Below are 11,969 nucleotides of genomic sequence, written 5' to 3' on the forward strand. Positions count from 1 at the left end.
CCCTCTTCCCCCCACTCTCACCCCCTCTCTCCTTTCTCTTTGTCTTCTCTCCTCTCTCTTACTCTCTAGCCCCCCCCTTTCTACCTTCTCCCTTTCTCCCTGCCTTTCTATGATAAAGCTCTAAAACCATAGAATGTCTCTGCTCATCAAGGCCCACTGTGCTTGGAGGATGGGACAGGCTTTCTCACAATGAGCCGTTTCTAATCTCCTGGTAGAAGGCCTTCCTGTGCTCCAGTCAAGATCTGCTGCCCTCACTCTCGCAGGTGATGGGAACCTCTCTTCCCTCATCCCTCTCTCCCATAAGCCTGATGGCTTTAGCAAAGTAGCTCTGGGAATCCCAGGTAGGGCTGCCCCTTGCCACCCCCTGAAGAGTGGGTCAGAGGCTTAGATGCCCACCCGTGGATGAGTGGAAGGTAGAAAGCAGCCCTCCAATGCCCGAAAGACCAGAGAATAAACAGGTAAAACTCTGGCGGGGTGTGGGTCTTCCCCGTCCCCCTCTCCCCTGGACCGCCCCCCCTTTAGTTCCCAACACTGATAGAAAATAAATTATCAACTTTCTAAAATCATCAAGTTGTCCACAAAAAAATACTTCCATATTAACATAAAATTTGAGGGGATAAGACAGAGTTGGCAGGTGAAGCCACACTGTGTTCATTTAAAGTCATGAAGCATATGAATATTTTTAGGACCTTGTAAGTTGACACTTCCTCTGGCATGGTTAGAACTCCCAGTGGTCTTCTTAAGAAATAACTTCTCTATTAGAAAGACAGAGATGGTCAAAGGTTAAAAACACTGTCTCTGGCAGAGGACATGGACTCTCTTCCCAGCACACACATGGAGGCTTACAACCATCTCTAATTCCAATTTCAGGACGTCTGCAGCCCTCTACTGGACTCCAAAGGCAATGCAGGAAAAGTCCCCATATACAAAAAATAAAAAGCAAATCTAAATAATGTTGTAAAAAGAAATCACTTGTGTAACTTCACTGAAGAAAAAATGTGTTCTGATATTTTTTGAGTTAATGCTATTTCATTAAAGATGGGGACTGTCATACATGTGGAGATACATGATGCGAGCAACATTCTGAGAAGTTGTAAGCATGAACAGATACTTCAGTATGGCATAACAATGTAGTGATTTTATCCTTAGAATAATGGATTTGAATGCTTGGTCTACAGTTGATAGAACTGATTGGGAAGGATTGGGGGGTGTGTCCTTGTTGGAATTGGTGTCACTGGGGTGGACTTTGAGATTTCAAAAGACTCAAATTCCCATATAGCTCTTTCTCTCTGCCTTGTGCTTGTGCATGAGAGGAAAGTAAGACCTCAGCTACTGCTCACCTGTGCACATGTTCCCTGCCATCATGGTCACAGAATCACCTTCTGAAACAATGAGCTTCAAATAAATTCTTTCTTCTGTACATTGCCTTGGTCATGGTACCTTAGTACAATACTAGAAAAGTTACTAAGACATGAATATTATCAAATATTTCTGTATAGAATGAAACCAGAGTACTGAATAATGTACTACAATGAAATACTCAATGCAGAGCACCACACAGAAGTAAGATTTTAAAAGGAGGCTCACAAATCCTGTGACCTTGACTCCCCATCCTGAGCCTTGTGCTAGTGAAGATGTAAGAGCAGAAAACATTGGATTGCTGTAAATGTTTGTATCATGATTGTTTTCAGATAACTACGCCATAGAATATATTTTTTAAAATACTGGATGGTGAAAGACAGAACTTGCCAATCTGGAGAGTAAAAATGTATTCTCTGTGGACATGTTGAAGCTTTCAGCTCTGGGGTTGCCTCCTGAGGAGGAGGGAAAGGGAGTTACACTGAGCAGTGTTGCAGTGTTAAAGGCTTCTTTTTCTTCATTCCTAACCAAGTGAACACTGCCATTACCAGTATGATGGTTTGTATATGATAGGCCCAGAGAATGTACTGTTAGGAGGTGTGGCCTTGTTGGAGTAGGTGTCTCACTGTGGGTGTGGACTTTAAGACCCTCATTCTAGCATTCAGGAAGTCAGTATTCTGCTAACAGCCTTCAGATGAAGATGTAGAACTATCAGCTCATCCTGTACCATGCTTGCCTGGATGCTGCCATGCTCCCATCTGGATGATAATGGACTAAACCTCTGAACCTGTAAGCCAGACCCAAATATATGGTGTCCTTTATAGGACTTATCTTGATCATGGTGTCTGTTCACAGCAGTAAAACCCTAAGACAGCCAGCAAGTATTTGGGGGTCCATGAGATACTGAAAGATGCCTGAGGGAGAATATGATCCAACAGCACCCACAGAAGTGATGTTGGGACATTGGTTTCATGATATGAAAGGGTTTTACGGAGGCCACTATGGACTTCAGTTTTGTTTGGGCAGAACAAATATCAACTTATGAGTCAGCCTCTAGGGCAAATGGCTCTAGACACTTCCACTTTCTGTCTCAGCTGGATTTGCATGCTCTTCCATTTCAGGTACCTTCATATTTTCACAGGGAAAGTCAGCAGAATACACTGAAGATAAATTGAAAATCTGGAGTAACTATTCCAGAGAAAATGAATGTAGATTCAGCCATATAAGACCCCTAGTAGCATATAAGTAAGACATAGGTCTGAAGTGGCTGTATCTATGATACTGAAGGTGACTTTGTGCACACTGGGCATTACTTGAAATGGGTTGATGAGCTGATACTTTGGTACAATTATTATGAAGAAACTCTGGTGGAAATATAATTGAAGCCATGTGCGGTGTCTAATGACTAGAGAACTGATTCATTCTTGTTGCTAAGAATTTACTGACTTATCTTGAAGACTAACCCACTGTATTCAAAACGTCAGTCCAAGAGAGGTCAGCATAGCTGCTAAACATCAACAAGTAATGGAGGAAATTATATTCTGGTTATGTCGTTCTTTGATCACTGAGGCATGCTGTCAAAAAAAAAAAATCACATACTTTGGGACTTTAAGCCAGTTTTCCCTCAGAAATTTGCAAGGACTGACTATGAGTAGTTTCCATAGCTACATGACAGGATGTCTTTCTCTGAGGGATGTAAGGACACATCTGTGTGCATGTGCACATGGGCATGTGATGTATCGAGTCTATTTGGTATTGCTATATGTGTATGTATTTAGGGCTGACCACTTATGACTGGATAATCTAACAGGGGACTCCTACTTGGAGAACACAGATTCTCCCTCTCAGCAGCATTGATTGCCTATAGATCTTCATCTAGGTGGAGTGCTTGGGAAATTCCCCTAATGTCGCAGCCTACCCTCTGAGGATTTCCTCCCATAGTGATATGTACACTGCCATGGAAAAAGGCAGTCAGTAGCCCTACCCTGAGCTTTCTAACACCTTTCTGAGAGCTGGGAGGTAGGCTGGAGCTCCACAAACCAACCACAGAGCATCCTTTGTGCAGTAGCAGTAGCCATATCAAAAGAAACAAAAGCCCAGGCTGAGCAAAATCCTGCACTACAGAAGGAAGCAACAGGCAGCAGGCTGCAAAGACCACAGTAGCACCCAGAACTCCTAGAAACCTGTGACAAGCATCTGCAGAGGGCTTAGGCTGGGACAGTCTTCCCTGCCTGGTCTTACTTTCTTTATATGTTCACATTCAGACAATCTGGACCCAAGTGATCCTTAAATCTGTCTTCTGACTGGAACAGCATACACTGTGGCATGTGTATACACGTGCATGCACAAAAATGAACGAATACATAGAACTTTTCAGGAAAAAAAAAAGACTGACCAGGCACAGACTAAACCTGAGAAAAAGTAACTAAATCTGAGAGAAGGGAGAGCCTCAGGCTTCTCCCACTAGCTAGAGCTCACTGGAGCTTCAGCATTTGTCTCATAATTGAACACCTGGGCACAGGCTCTTGCCTCAGCCTCTGCTTCTATTCCTGTTGTCGACAGACAAGAACTCACTGAAAGATCCAGACCTCCTGCATCAGAGACCAGGGATGGCATCACACTTCTCAGAGTGGCACTATATCTCTGCTAACAGACATGACTCTCAAGAGTTCAAATCCACTCCCAATGAATTGTTGGATGCCTGTGGCAATCAGTTTTATTCCATTTAAAGTTGTTAAACCTGAATTAGTAAACAAACACCTTTGTTAGACTACAAGTCTTGAGGTGGGGACACTATCATCCCCTGTAACATAACTCAGTTTAATATATACATATAGCTATGTTCTCCGTAATCACAGGCCAGGTAGGATGTCCTCAACTGCTATAATTAGCACTTATGTCTGGAGGTGGTAACAGATATTTAATTGGACCTAATGTCCACTGAATAGTAACAAAAAGTAAAATTTGCTTAATATCTGCCTACCTGATTCTTGGAGAAGTCTGCTGAGACCCAGTTGGAGATATTCTCTGCTTACCACACCAGCAAGTCAGAAATGGTGTGTGTTTGTGTGTGTGTGTGTGTGTGTGTGTGTGTGTGTGAGTGCACACGCCTGACTGAGATGTGAAGTGTATATATTAAAGAACTGGTGACATCTCAGTAGATACACTGGGGTTCACAATGAGTCAACTACCTATGTTTTTTTAAATATTTTTATTAGATATTTTCCTCATTTACATTTCCAATGCTATCCCAAATCTCCCCCATACCCTCCCCCCCACTCCTCTACCCACCCACTCCCACATTTTGGCCCTGGCGTTCCCCTGTACTGGGGCATATAAAGTTTGCAAGACCAAGGGGCCTCTTTTTCCAGTGATGGCCAACTAGGCCATCTTTTGATACATATGCAGCTAGAGTCAAGAGCTCCGGGGTACTGGTTAGTTCATACTGTTGTTCCACCTATAGGGTTGCAGATCCCTTTAGCTCTTTGGGTATTTTCTCTAGCTCCTCCATTGGGGCCCTATGATCCATCCAATAGCTGACTGTGAGCATCCACTTCTGTGTTTGCTAGGCCCCAGCATAGTCTCACAAGAGACAGCTATATCTGGATCCTTTCAGCAAAATCTTGCTAGTGTATGCAATGGTGTCAGCTTTTGGAAGCTGATTATGGGATGGATCCCCGGATATGGCAGTCTCTAGATGGTCCATCCTTTCGTCACAGCTCCAAACTTTGTCTCTGTAACTCCTCCCATGGGTGTTTTCTTCCCAATTCTAAGAAGGGGCAAAGTGTCCACACTTTGGTCTACATTCTTCTTGAGTTTCATGCGTTTAGCAAATTGTATCTTATATCTTGGGTATCCTAAGTTTCTGGGCTAATATCCACTTATCAGTGAGTACATATCATTTGAGTTCTTTTGTGATTGAGTTACCTCACTCAGGATGATGCCCTCCACATCCATCCATTTGCCTAGAAATTTCATAAATTCACTCTTTTTAATAGCTGAGTAGTACTCCATTTTGTAAATGTACCACATTTTCTGTATCCATTTCTCTGTTGAGGGGCATCTGGGTTCTTTCCAACTTCTGGCTATTATAAATAAGGCTGCTATGAACATAGTGGAGCATGTGTCCTTCTTACCGGTTGGGACATCTTCTGGATATATGCCCAAGAGAGGTATTGCGGTATCCTGCTGTAGTACTATGTCCAATTTTGTGAGGAACCGCCAGACTGATTTCCAGAGTGGTTATACAAGCTTGCAATCCCACCAACAATGGAGGAGTGTTCCTCTTTCTCCACATCCTCGCCAGCATCAGCTGTCACCTGAATTTTTGATCTTAGCCATTCTGACTGGTGTGAGATGGAATCTCAGGGTTGTTTTGATTTGCATTTCCCTGATGATTAAGGATGTTGAACATTTTTTCATTTGCTTCTCTGCCATTCAGTATTCCTCAGGTGAGAATTCTTTGTTCAGCTCTGAGCCCCATTTTTTAATGGGGTTATTTGATTTTCTGGAGTCCACCTTCTTGAGTTCTTTATATATATTGGATATTAGTCCCCTATCTGATTTAGGATAGGTAAAGATCCTTTCCCAATCTGTTGGTGGTCTTTTTGTCTTATTGATGGTGTCTTTTGCCTTGCAGAAGCTTTGCAATTTTATGAGGTCCCATTTACCGATTCTTGATCTTACAGCACAAGCCATTGCTGTTCTAGTCAGGAATTTTTCCCCTGTGCCCATATCTTCGAGGCTTTTCCCTACTTTCTCCTCTATAAGTTTCAGTGTCTCTGGTTTTATGTGGAGTTCCTTAATCCACTTAGATTTGACCTTAGTACAAGGAGATAGGAATGGATCAATTCGCATTCTTCTACATGAGAACCGCCAGTTGTGCCAGCACCATTTGTTGAAAATGCTGTCTATTTCCACTGGATGGTTTTAGCTCCCTTGTCAAAGATGAAGTGACCATAGGTGTGTGGGTTCCTTCTGAGTCTTCAATTCTGTTCCATTGGTCTACTTATCTGTCGCTATACCAGTACCATGCAGTTTTTATCACAATTGCTCTGTAGTACAGCTTTAGGTCAGATATGTGATTCCACCAGAGGTTCTTTTATCCTTGAGAAGAATTTTTCCTATCCTAGGTTTTTTGTTATTCCAGATGAATCTGCCAGTTGCCCTTTCTAATTCGTTGAAGAATTGAGTTGGAATTTTGATGGGGATTGCATTGAATCTGTAGATTGCTTTTGGCAAGATAGCCATTTTTACAATGTTGATCCTGCCAATCCATGAGCATGGGAGATCTTTCCATCTTCTGAGATCGTCTTTAATTTCTTTCTTCAGAGACTTGAAGTTCTTATCATACAGATCTTTCACTTCCTTAGTTAGAGTCATGCCAAGATATTTTATATTATTTGTGACTATTGAGAAGAGTGTTGTTTCCCTCATTTCTTTCTCAGCCTGTTTATCCTTTGTGTAGAGAAAGGCCATTGACTTGTTTGAATTAATTTTAAATCCAGCTACTTCATTGAAGCTGTTTATCAGGTTTAGGAGTTCTGGTGGAATTTTGGGGTCACTTATATATACTGTCATATCATCTGCAAAAAGTGATATTTTGACTTCTTCTTTTCCAATTTGTAGCTCCTTGATCTCTTTTTGTTGTATAATTTCTCTGGCTAGGACTTCAAGTACAATGTTGAATAGGTAGGGAGAGAGTGGACAGCCTTGTCTAGTCCCTGATTTTAGTGGGATTGCTTCCAGCTTCTCACCATTTACTTTGATGTTGGCTACTGGTTTGTAGATTGCTTTTATCATGTTTAGGTATGGGCCTTGAATTCCTGATCTTTCCAAGACTTTTATCATGAATGGGTGTTGGATCTTGTCAAATGCTTTTTCTGCATCTAACGAGATGATCATGTGGTTTTTGTCTTTGAGTTTGTTTATATACTGGATTACGATGATGGATTTCCGTATATTGAACCATCCCTGCATCCCTGGGATGAAACCAAATTGGTCAGTATGGATGATTGTTTTGATGTGTTCTTGGATTTGGTTAGTGAGAAATTTATTGAGGATTTTTGCATCGATATTCATAAGGGAAATTGGTCTGAAGTTCTCTATCTTTCTTGGGTCTTTTTGTGGTTTAGGTTTCAGAGTAATTGTGGCTTCATAGAGTGAGTTAGGTAGAGTACCTTCTGTTCTATTTTGTGGAATAGTTTGTGAAGAACTTGGATTAGATCTTCTTTGAAGGTCTGATAGAACACTGCACTAAACCCATCTGGTCCTGGGTTTTTTTGGTTGGGAGACTATTAATGACTGCTTCTATTTCTTTAAGGGATATAGGACTGTTTAGAACATTAACCTGATCTTGATTTAACTTTGATACCTGGTATCTGTCTAGAAACTTGTCCATTTCATCCAGGTTCTCCAGTTTTGTTGAGTATAGCCTTTTGTAGAAGGATCTGATGGGGTTTTGGATTTCTTCAGGATCTGTTGTTATGTCTCCCTTTTCATTTCTGATTTTGTTAATTAGGATGCTTTCCCTGTGCCCTCTAGTGAGTTTGGCTAAGGGTTTATCTATCATGCTTATTTTATTAAAGAACCAGCTCCTTGTTTGGTTGATTCTTTGAATAGTTCTTATTGTTTCCACTTGGTTGATTTTGCCCCTGAGTTTGATTATTTCCTGCCATCTACTCCTCTTGGGTGAATTTGCTTCCTTTTTTTCTAGAGCTTTTAGCTGTGTTGTCAAGCTGCTAGTATGTGCTCTCTCCTGTTTCTTCTTGGAGGCACTCAGAGCTATGAGTTTCCCTCTTAGAAATGCTTTCATTATGTCCCATAAGTTTGGGTATGTTGTGGCTTCATTTTCATTAAACTCCAAAAAGTCCTTAATTTCTTTCTTTATTCCTTCCTTGACCAAGGTATCATTGAGAAGAGTGTTGTTCAGTTTCCACGTGAATCTTGACTTTCTATTATTTATTTTGTTATTGATGATCAGCCTTAGTCCATCGTGATCTGATATGATACATTAGACAATTTCAATATTTTTGTATATGTTGAGGCTTGTTTTGTGACCAATTACATGGTCAATTTTGAAGAAGGTACCATGAGGTGCTGAGAAGAAGGTATATCCTTTTGTTTTAGGATAAAATGTTCTGTAGATATCTGTTAGATCCATTCGTTTCATAACTTCTGTTCGTTTCACTGTGTCCCTGTTTAGTTTCTGTTTCCATGATCTGTCCATTGGTGAAAGTTGTGTGTTGAAGTCTCCCACTATTATTGTGTGAGGTGCAATGTGTGCTTTGAGTTTTACTAAAGTTTCTTTAATGAATGTGGCTGCCCTTGTATTTGGAGCATAGATATTCAGAATTGATATTTCCTCTTGGAGGATTTTACTTTTGATGAGTATGAAGTGCCCCTCCTTATCTTTTTTGATGACTTTGGGTTGGAAGTCAATTTTATTCGATATTAGAATGGCTACTCCAGCTTGTTTCTTCATACCATTTGCTTGGAAAATTATTTTCCAGCCTTTCATTCTGAAGTAGTGTCTATCTTTTTCTCTGAGATGAGTTTCCTGTAAGGAGCAAAATGTTGGGTCCTGTTTGTATAGCCAATCTCTTAGTCTATGTCTTTTTATTAGGGAGTTGAGTCCACAGATATTAAGAGATATTAAGGAAAAGTACTGTTGCTTCCTATTATTTTTGTTGTTAAAGTTGGCATTCTGTTCTTGTGGCTGTCTTCTTTTAGGTTTGTTGAGGGATTACCTTCTTGCTTTTTCTAGGATGTGATTTCCGTCCTTGTATTGGTTTTTTTCTGTTATTATCCTTTGAAGGGCTGGATTTGTGGAAAGATAATGTGTGAATTTGGCTTTGTCGTGGAATACTTTGGTTTCTCCGTCTATGGTAATTGAGACTTTGGCTGGGTATAGTAGCCTGGGCTGAAATTTGTGTTCTCCTAGTGTCTGTATAACATCTGTTCAGGCTCTTCTGGCTTTCATAGTCTCTGGTGAAAAATCTGGTGTAATTCTGATAGGCTTGCCTTTATATGTTACTTAACCTTTTTCCCTTACTGCTTTTAGTATTCTCTCTTTATTTAGTGCATTTGTTATTCTGATTATTATGTGTTGGGAGGAATTTCTTTTCTGGTCCAGTCTATTTGGAGTTCTGTAGGCTTCTTTATGTTCATGGGCATCTCTTTCTTTAGGTTTGGGAAGTTTTCTTCTATACTTTTGTTGAAGATGTTTGCTGGTCCTTTGAGTTGAAAATCTTCATTCTCATCTACTTCTATTATCTGTAGGTTTGGTCTTCTCATTGTGTCCTGGATTTCCTGGATGTTTTGAATTAGGATCTTTTTGCATTTTCCATTTTCTTTGATTGTTGTGCTGATGTTCCCTATGGAATCTTCTCCACCTGAGATTCTCTCTTCCATCTCTTGTATTCTGTTGCTGATGCTCACATCTATTGGTTCCAGATTTCTTTCCTAGGGTTTCTATCTCCAGCTTTGCCTCACTTTGGGTTTTCTTTATTGTGTCTACTTCCCTTTTTAGGTCTTGGATGGTTTTATTCAATTCCATCACCTGTTTGGTTGTGTTTTCCTGCAATTCTTTAAGGGATTTTTGTGCTTCCTCTTTAATGTCTTCTACCTATTTAGCAGTGTTCTCCTGTATTTCTTTAAGTGAATTATTAAACTTCTTGATGTCCTCTACCATCATCATGAGATATGCTTTTAAATCCGGGTCTAGCTTTTCGGGTGTGTTGGGTGCCCTGGACTGGGCGAAGTGGGAGTGCTGGGTTCTGATGATGGTGAGTGGTCTTGGTTTCCGTTAATAAAATTCTTACGTTTACCTTTTGCCATCTGGTAATCTCTGGAGTCAGTTGTTGTAGTTGTCTCTGGTTAGAGATTGTTCCTCTCTTGATTCTGTTAGTCTCTATCAGCAGACGTGGGCGACTAGCTCTCTCCTCTGAGTTTCAGTAGTCAGAGCACTCTCTGCAGGCAAGCTCTCCTCTTACAGGGAAGGTGCACAGATATCTGGCGTTCGGACCTCCCTCCTGGCCGAAGATGAAGGCTCAAAACAGGACCTATCCCAGAAGCTGTGTTGCTTTGGCCTGTCACAGAAGCGGATAGCTTCTGTAGTCCACACTCTCACCTGTGCAGACTACTTTCGGCAGAGTCTTGGAACCAAGATGTCTTCTGCCAATGCTGAGGCAAAGCCCTCCAGGGCTGGGTGGACACCTATACTCTGGCCGGGAAGGTGGCCAGATGTCTGGAGCCTGAAAAGGGCGCTGCCTCAGAAGCTCTGTGGCTCCTGCCTGTCCCAGAAGCTGATACCTTCTGACGAACCTAGCACACTGTTTCAGCTCTTGCAGTTTCACTCTTTCAAAACCATTTTGAGGCACCAGACTAAAATCTAAAATATTAACAAGGCCTGATGTTTAATTTTGTGTTAGTGAGGACCACATCTGACATTATACTTGGTCAATGTTTTTTTGAAGTTTTATTTTTTCTTTTCCTGAATGTTCCTGTGTCTGCAACTCTCCTTCCCCATCACAGATCTACTTTTGACAGGACATGTTTCTGGCCACCTCGACAAAGTCACTACCAAAATTAATGGCTGTGCCTGTCCCCTCAACCCAAAGTCAAGCAGCCTCTGAATGGGGAGTGAGGATGATTATAGGAAAGTCAGAAAGAAGACTCAGAGACAAGAATTAGAATTGGGAAGCCTGAAGGTGAATACCACATCAGCCTCGACTTTATTTTATTAGCCTTCTTATATCTCTCAGTGCTGTGGGAAACAAAGTCGCAAGGTAGCAGAAACAATGGGTGATGTACAAACAGGATATCTCTTCCCATCCAGAGGCTTTCCTGTTCCTTACTCCAAGATTCATAGAATGTTCATCCCCTTGCCTTTAACCCCATGTGTATTTCCTCTTATTGTTCCATGAGTCAGCAAGCCAAGAAATCTGCCAGTAGACCCTGACCTGCCTTGACTGTGCCTGGCAGGCAGGCTTTTACTGAAGCAAACAAAATGGCTCCCAATAAAACAGCACCAAGATGTCTCCTTTACACAGTTCATTTTTTTGAACATGACATCTTATAAGACATGAAGAGAGAGAAAGTAAGCTTCTCCAAGATTCTAGAAATCATAGGAATGTCTATACTTTAATTTTGAAATAATAAATGTAAGTACTTTTAAAAACAGATCATATTGTTCTAAAACAATATTTTCTGGATATGACGGGGCTATGACAGTAGCTATGGTTGTTGGCACAATTTACACACGATCAAGCCAGTCAACATCCACTGTGGAGAGGCAGTGAGCTCATGAGACCCTACCCCTAGCTGAGGAACTACTAGCAGTTGATATCTGGTCACTAGGAGAGGGAGAGTGTGTTTTCTATGGGGGTATTGGTCATGATCAATTGTCCATGGTCTGGTAGATGGTGTCTAATGCCCAGGGACATGAGGCCAGGATTAATTTAGTCACAGTAAGAAGAAAGAGGAAGAGGTAGGGGAGGGGGAGACATGCAGATGGGAGGGGAATTTGAGGGTGACTTAGAGGAGCTGGGGGTGGGTATACTCTAAATATATTATATTCATTAATGCACTAATAGGGGTTCTTGGGTCTC

Source organism: Mus musculus, chromosome 5, assembly GCF_000001635.26.
Source record: "Mus musculus strain C57BL/6J chromosome 5, GRCm38.p6 C57BL/6J".
Taxonomy (NCBI): domain Eukaryota; kingdom Metazoa; phylum Chordata; class Mammalia; order Rodentia; family Muridae; genus Mus; species Mus musculus.